The sequence below is a fragment of the Varroa destructor genome, unplaced genomic scaffold (assembly GCF_002443255.2).
Source record: "Varroa destructor unplaced genomic scaffold, Vdes_3.0 BEIS01000006.1, whole genome shotgun sequence".
Lineage (NCBI taxonomy): Eukaryota > Metazoa > Arthropoda > Arachnida > Mesostigmata > Varroidae > Varroa > Varroa destructor.
Genome location: NW_019211459.1, coordinates 5,794,146 through 5,801,650, shown reverse-complemented (window position 1 = coordinate 5,801,650; position 7,505 = coordinate 5,794,146). Strand labels below are relative to the sequence as shown.

Below are 7,505 nucleotides of genomic sequence, written 5' to 3'. Positions count from 1 at the left end.
GAACTCCTTTAAAAAATCTACGGCTATATCGGTTAGCCTGACTTCTCAATCCGGCTGAGCCTGCTCCATTTTGCTGATGAAGCAGCGGGGCGCACGCGAATATCAGCCATTATCTCATCCCAGGTAGCATCCATATATTCAATAATTCCTCATAGTTTTCCTAAAGGGGACTTCCTTCTGATAGAGGCTATCAATAGCTGAATAGATATAATTATATACATCGTTTAGGAGCCAATGGCAGTTAATGTGTTGAACCTGGAGATGGCAACGGAGAGCTAAAACCTCTGGATTATTACCTATCTATAATATTACCTAAACCTATGGATTACCACGGGGAAGCTAAATATCGGTAAAGGGTTGCTAGGGCATACAAGTACGCTATCTATCTGACAAGTCGTGCACTTAATTATTTTATGTTTTTTGATTCGTAGAAAAAATAGCTAAGTGATAATAGAAGTGAACGAATGTGCTTTATGTAAACGCCACCAGGGGTGCACTAATAATAACAACATCAGCTGCACTAGCGCACTCTCTGCAAAAAGAGTTACAGGTGTTCTACCTGAAATTGACTTAATCGCGGCATCGACGTTAACGAACGTCGCAGCAGACGATGCCGCGTGTTTCACCCTCGCTCCCATTTTTCGTTGTGACTTTTTCCGATTTTTTTAATACTTTCTTTTAGTTTAGAGGGAAAAGGTATGCCGCGAATGGGAAATAGGAAAAAAGAAGGAGTGAGCGAAGCTACCGGGACGAAGAGAGGCCAAAAAAAGGAAGACAGAACAAGCTTAACTACAACACCAAAGGACTAGAAGGATAAGCTGAGATAAAATGTGTGCCCAATAGAAAAGCGAAGAGAGCTGCTATCGTGCTATTGCTTCAAGTTCATCTGCTTCTTAGAACCTGTTAGCCAGACTCGTAAGTCGTCAGGTTTTGTGGTATGTGGCAGGTCTATTTTGTGGTAGGATGAAATGGGTAGTCAGTAACGTGGACGCAGTCGTTGCCGCGCCACATCGATGTGTATCTGCCGCTGATGTTGAGTCGACCCGATATTAGAGGTAGCTTTGTACATTTAGCAACGAAAGAATAAGGGAACAAACATTAGCAACAATAATCTAATAGTGACAAGGGAAAGACACACTCAACGACCACGATCAGTAAGATGACAATGGCGAAGACACTGAAGATAACAGTGAAGAAAAGGCACGCATGAACGCGAGAAAGCGCTCATGTTTCCCATAATAACGATTCAGTGCCGAATAGCGCGGATATCACTGTACGGGATCTACGCGGTAAATAGTGGTTTTGCACCAGGGGAGTGTATGTGTGTGTCTTTGGGTTCGTGTCTACGTAGAATCTTAATTCGTTGTTTCGTTCTGCTATTCTTCCGTGATTAACGTCCTATATTACCGTATATACATGTATAAACAGATAAAAACAATGGGAAGACTGACGGAGAAAAAAGGAAATAGAGCTTTACTAGCTCGACTAGCATCAATTTTCCGAAACCCCAGTGAACCTTCTGATTTACATATTGCCAGCTAAATTTAGCTCACGTCAGCTCAGTGTCATCAATTGATTCACAGAGACATTGACGAAAATATTCTCATTGCGTGTATGGTTGGTAGGAGGGGCTTTGAGGTCGCGAGTTTGTGACATCGGGTCTTAGCTAAGAAAGCGGGAGACACCGGAGCATCTATTGTCTTTACAAGTACTATAATGAACGTAACGGGAGTCGCAATTATCTAGCTAACGTGCAGACTCAGCTATCAAACGTAATTCTATCTTCCAGTTAGTATAGGGCGGTAAATCAAGCGATAGTGAAACGACCCTAGACGAATCTATGGAATGTAGAACATTCTGCCATCTTCTACAACGAGAGACATCAAAGTCGAGAGTGTGGCAATGACGATGTATCTATTCTTGCTGACGCTAGAAGATCGCTGGAAAAACCAATGCAAGCGGTATGCGCGTGCTAGCTAACGTAACACAAGGTAAAATCTGGATAAAATATCTCCTTAATTTGCATTTGGAATTTGTTTCATAAACTCCTATAGGTATGTAGGCTGTACAGGCTGCTTTAACGATTAGAAAGGACGCAAGGATAAACAAGAAATACAGAAGAAGGACACAAGCCATATTTTACAGGAAAAATAAAAGGGGCAAAACGTGAGGCTATATATTAACGGATCAAAACAATTCTATATATGAACGCAATCGTTTGTTGAACAAAAATGATTCTACTGGAGAGTAATTTCTTAATCCTACTGACAGCAGCCATAGAAAAGTGTTTTTGCACAGGTGATCTAGTAAGTGATTCCATTACTATCAGATTATATATATATAATTTTAATAACTCTGTTTTAGGCTTGCAAAAACAGGCGTAGTAGGCTAGCCACTAAATGTTTGCGAGGGCCTCAGATAGATGAACATTCGATAACGATTCACGGTAGCCGTCTAGTGTATTAAGGCTGGCTCAGATCTCGCGGAGCAGTCGACGTGAAGGTAGATTAGCAATGCGGGATTATGTTACTTGAAACATTCCGGTCTCCTTCATCCGCGCACGACGTCACTCGCGTCATCTCAATTCGTCTTTTGAACTGCTGTGACGATAAGCTTTTTCTATAGAGTTTTACCCATAGAGTGCTCTGCTGCATAGGATATTGATTTGTTTGGTTCGATCTGCCACTGCCAACTACTACCAGCGATGAGCCGCACAGATCGTATTTGGCTCTTTGGATGCCCCACGGCTTTACATGCTCTGAGCAACCATCGTTTGTTTTGAGCGCTTTATCGCTGAATTGCGCTAATAGTGCCTTTCAAATGCGTAAACGCAGCAGAAAAGGGGGAGGACTGCTGAAATAGGCAGGTCCCCAGCACTCGTGTAGGTGTAGTGTAGCACGGTGTCTGCGGCCCCAGATTCCAAGCCAGGAAACCAGCCAGCCTGTCGATGAGACCTGGCTGTAGCCAACCTTTGCCCATGCTGGTCTGTTAGCGTGGAGGCAACCTGCACTCGGCCGTAGATGGCCATGCCGCGAATGACCCTAAACACTTTCCAGTTGATTGCAGAACAGCCTGACCAACATCCAAATAGTCCTCGTCTAGGCGCTGGTCAGTTGTACCAAGCTATGAAGGACGATACCTTGATATTGCCCACACAAATTACGCCCATTAGAACTCTCAGCATCGACTTGTGATATAGTTAGCGTGGTGGTCTTCCTCAAACGCTTTTACAGACCAAATAAAAAAGCGCTTGTCTGAAAACGTCAGCAGCATGAGACAGCATGTACAGTAAGCCTGTAGTCGAGCCGTGGTTATAGTTTTATCGGATATCATAGCTGGTGTTTTTACTGTATCATATACTATATATCATACTGTTCACAGGCAGGAAAGTTTCGATATTGCGCACAAGACCAACTAGCCAGGCAGGCCACTCGACTTGGGATAGGACAGGGCAAGCCAGCGAAAGGAAGCACAAGTGGACCAAAATTGGAGGAGCAACGTTAATCAATAGAAAACAACACACCAACGAGTACGCATTGCGACAACCGCTTCCGTGCTAGACGAACAGCGACTGTAGAAGCAGCAGTAGCGAAGATGGCCTGTGTAGGCAAGACTACCCCTTTTCCACCGCAATAGGTAAATGTAAGCGGGGAAGCGAGTACTTGCAAGATCGTGATCTGTGGGCTTACAAAGGGCCGCCCAGAAAAGAAGTTGAAGCCGGTCAGCTGCTACTCCCATCAACGTAAAGAAAAAGCTAAATTTTTATGGGCTTGCTCATCATATTGTACATTACAATATTGTAGTTAGCTAATGAATTGAAAATCAATAAGGCTTTATTACCCGTTGTTGGCTATACAACAGAGGTTTGAAATCGGTGTTACAATAACGAGCAGATTCGCAAACGATCTAGAAAGCTTAACCTAAGCATTATAACAATTTTCTTATCCTATAATTTTACTGTCCGTGAATTGAATTGATCTGAGGTTGTTTGAGGCCCAGACACATACATACAATACACATATTCGGTACGTAGTTTCAAGAGCTATGGCATGTATCATACTTAATATATTTACTATTACCTCGTAGTGTATGTATTATAGGTGACATTTAAAGTTCATAGACGTAGTAAACCCCAGGCGGTAACCCAAACCCAAAGATGAGTCTTCGCACTGAGCTATACTACGTCTATATCCGGAAGTCTATAAGGGTTGCTATATTTTAGGCATATATTGGGTTGTTAAAAAATATGTTACTCCTTTTAAGACAAGATGGAAGTGAGTATTTTATAAAATAAGAAAATTGCTTAACTGAATATTTTCACTGATCACTTTTTGCCATTTTTCTGGTACTATAACAGTTCCAATATTGTATAGCTTCTGTGATTTCTGGGCTAAAATCGTGGCAAGTGATTCTTGCAGCCCTCTATTAAAACTCATTAGTACCTTAAAAGAGGTATTAATTAAATTTTATCTATTCGCCACTGTTAATAGTAGTCGAAAGCTTCATACATCCAGGTAAACAACACAGTATTCCAATATCAAAGCCAGTATATAGAACTATTTCGAAATATTACTTGATACGCGTCCTGAAAAGTGTATTAAATATACTATTATAAAACATTTACCAGATGTCCTAAGTATAGAACCGGGGGCCAATAAGCGGCATGATATCTATCACAATTTCCCCCGTACCTGGAGAGCCTGCCTGTATCGTCGGGCTCGTGAAAACACGGTTTCGTACAAAATCTATCGTGGAACGTACGCACGGCAAATCGAATGACGCTATGTCTGTTACCCAGTTCGTGCTTTTCTACTTGGTATTCCTCATCGCACCCGAAGCAGAGAAGCCCCCATTGACCCCACGAATTTTTACATCAAATCTTTAGGGTGGGTCTTACGGATGATGTGGATTTTCATACAACAATGTTGAGCCAGCATGCGGGGAGACCTCGGGTTACTACGTATTATCGCAGTATTTTTTTCCGAGGAAGGAGATTTTGACATGATTGAATTGAGGTTCTCCATCGTAAGATCTTCCCAAATGACGTGTACGCCGTTCGTTAGGGTCGAAGTTATTTTACTTAGAGAGACGAGAGCTGAGAGTGGTTAGGAGAGTTTGCACAGACAGACGCAGATGGTAGTCTGATGGTGCGAGATCGAAGCAAGGCTAGATGCATTAAATTTGTTGCGGAACGTTCACCCGTATTCAAGGCGCTCTGTCATAACTTGAAATCATGGCATTCCGACAATTTTAGCATATATATAATTGCTATATCTCAGCTTTCTAATAATACAAGCCGACCCGACGCGATCCGAAAAACCTTAGACAATGTGAGTTAAAAGCTACCTAGCTAAAAAAAAATTAATCCTTCTCCAACAGTTCAATATAAACGAGATGCCATAGATTACCAATCGGACAAAAAAAAAAACAAAACAAAGAGATACACAGTTGTCCTTCACTTTCCAAACAAGAAAAAACTACTGAGTAAAAAAAGTACCGATAAGTATTCATATTTTTATCTGCTAGTGGCCGACGCGTGACTGGGCTTTGCCTGGCTATCTGCTACTCATGGACCATGTTTCAGAGCGTTCGATTGTATGCTTTTTATTTTCTAAGTACTTGGAAGTGAGTGACTTTCAACGTATAAAAATGAAGTGCCAAAAGAATGAAGGGTTTTCTATAATAAAAACGAAGCTGGGTCCCTACAGGTCGCCCTAACGCGGCAGCAAGCCTTTAGGACGCAAGCTGTGGTTCTATGCTGAGTATGCAACTGGTACCAACGGACTTGCATCGGTTCAAAGCAACTATAGTGTCGGGCGTATTATCGATGGCATAAACAAATGGAGTCACCTAAGCCTCTCTGACTAATGCAATAGCTGGGCTGGGCCAGCGCTTATAACAATGACTGGAAAAGTAATGTTGTCGAGCTTATCAACAACGAATGAACATCGATGGGCGACTTAGAGAAATTGGCAGTAGTTGGTAGTTCGCAGTGGTTCCGGGTGCGCGAGCACGCAAACCCAATGACCGGTGCCCAAGAGGGCATCGCACCAACGAGACCATCCAGCTGAAGCTCATACTGACGCTGTCGATATAAGACAGAATGCTACACGAGAAAGGGATCGGAAAAATAGCGGATGCATTACTCAAAGGTGAACGAAAAGGTAGCGTTTGCGAATCTGGTGACGGCAGAGCTCTACTAATGGATTTGGTGACCGCTGAAACTGAGTAAGGGTCAGTCTAGGTTACCATTCTCTCTACGGTGAATTATCTACACTATCTACATAAACTACTATTTCCATCGAAAACATCCATTAACGTACGTACACATACAGGTGCATGTAAACCGTTCATCAATATATTCGTGAATGTGTAGTACAAGACACTACTGAATAAATACGGTTGCTTGTAGTCTCTTGAGGTAGCAAATTTATACATATATTTTTTTTAGATTATCAAAAAGACAATATTTGAATATCGGGTTCTTATTAGAACAAACAGCGGGTTCATCACGAAAATAAATTTCGATTACTCACAAGATGACTTATTAAGTGAAGACTGTGAACCCCATCCCAAATTAAATGCGCTAGAAGTATTGCGCCATATTTCCAATGCGATGAGTTCATCCATGCAAACCCGCATTGCCTTAGGATGTTACCTCTCACTATCAGCATCCATCACAGCCATAGTGAAGAACTGTGGAAACAATGCATCTATCTATCTATATATAATATCGGGACGAGTTTTGCAACACTAGCATACGTCTGTGGAAGTTGTCGGAGCCAGTCAACTTTATGACTAGAAAGATCAGAGTCGCTTGCAGTCAACTACACGACATATATGCCGTTAGTGTACACACACTGATACACACATGCACAGAGGGACTGTGCAAGGAAACTTACCGCGAAAAGTAAGCGTGCTTTCCGAACTAAAGCTAATATTGCAAACCTCCTAGATGGTTTGGGTGACAGGATGAGCGCATCAAACGAACGTCAATGGAAAGACAGGGGTAGGAAGACGACGTAAGCTCAAGTCTGTATATCGGGATGACCGTCCTATTCGTCGCATCTCAATCGCTGTTTGACAGTCAGAATAATACCAACGAAAATGACAGCGACAGCAGCAGGCCCTAATATAAGAGCTGCCACAAGCATGTTTTCAATGAGCGAGACTTCCAGTGTAAACTCTGTGTAAACCAATAGTCAACTTGTAAGACCAGTCAGCCATGTGATGACGGCCAACTGCTGGCTTGTAGCTTCAATTAATGCTATTCTGTGTTTGCGCCGGCATCACGTGGCCTTCAACGCCCGGTGTTCGGGTACATCGTACACTATGCTACTGTTACTACCATAGTAATATCATTGGTTCGCACTCTGGCACTATGGACGTTGCCGGCTGATTTGTGCATCTTTCTTATCGTCTGCTTGGCTGTAGCTTGCAGCGTCGGAGAAGTCGACAGACAGCAGAACAAATTCTGAAGGAGAGCGACCCCTCAGAGATGTGGG

General features: G+C 42.6%; 1 long non-coding RNA gene across 1 annotated transcript; it reads left to right on the top strand.

The window, feature by feature from the left end:
* Window positions 1–948: 948 nt before the first annotated feature.
* LOC147754784 (uncharacterized) lies at window positions 949–4,312 on the top strand. The gene is made up of 3 exons (XR_015330472.1): window positions 949–1,289; window positions 1,790–1,991; window positions 3,382–4,312. It is a non-coding gene; the product is annotated as an uncharacterized LOC147754784 (long non-coding RNA).
* Window positions 4,313–7,505: the final 3,193 nt, after the last annotated feature.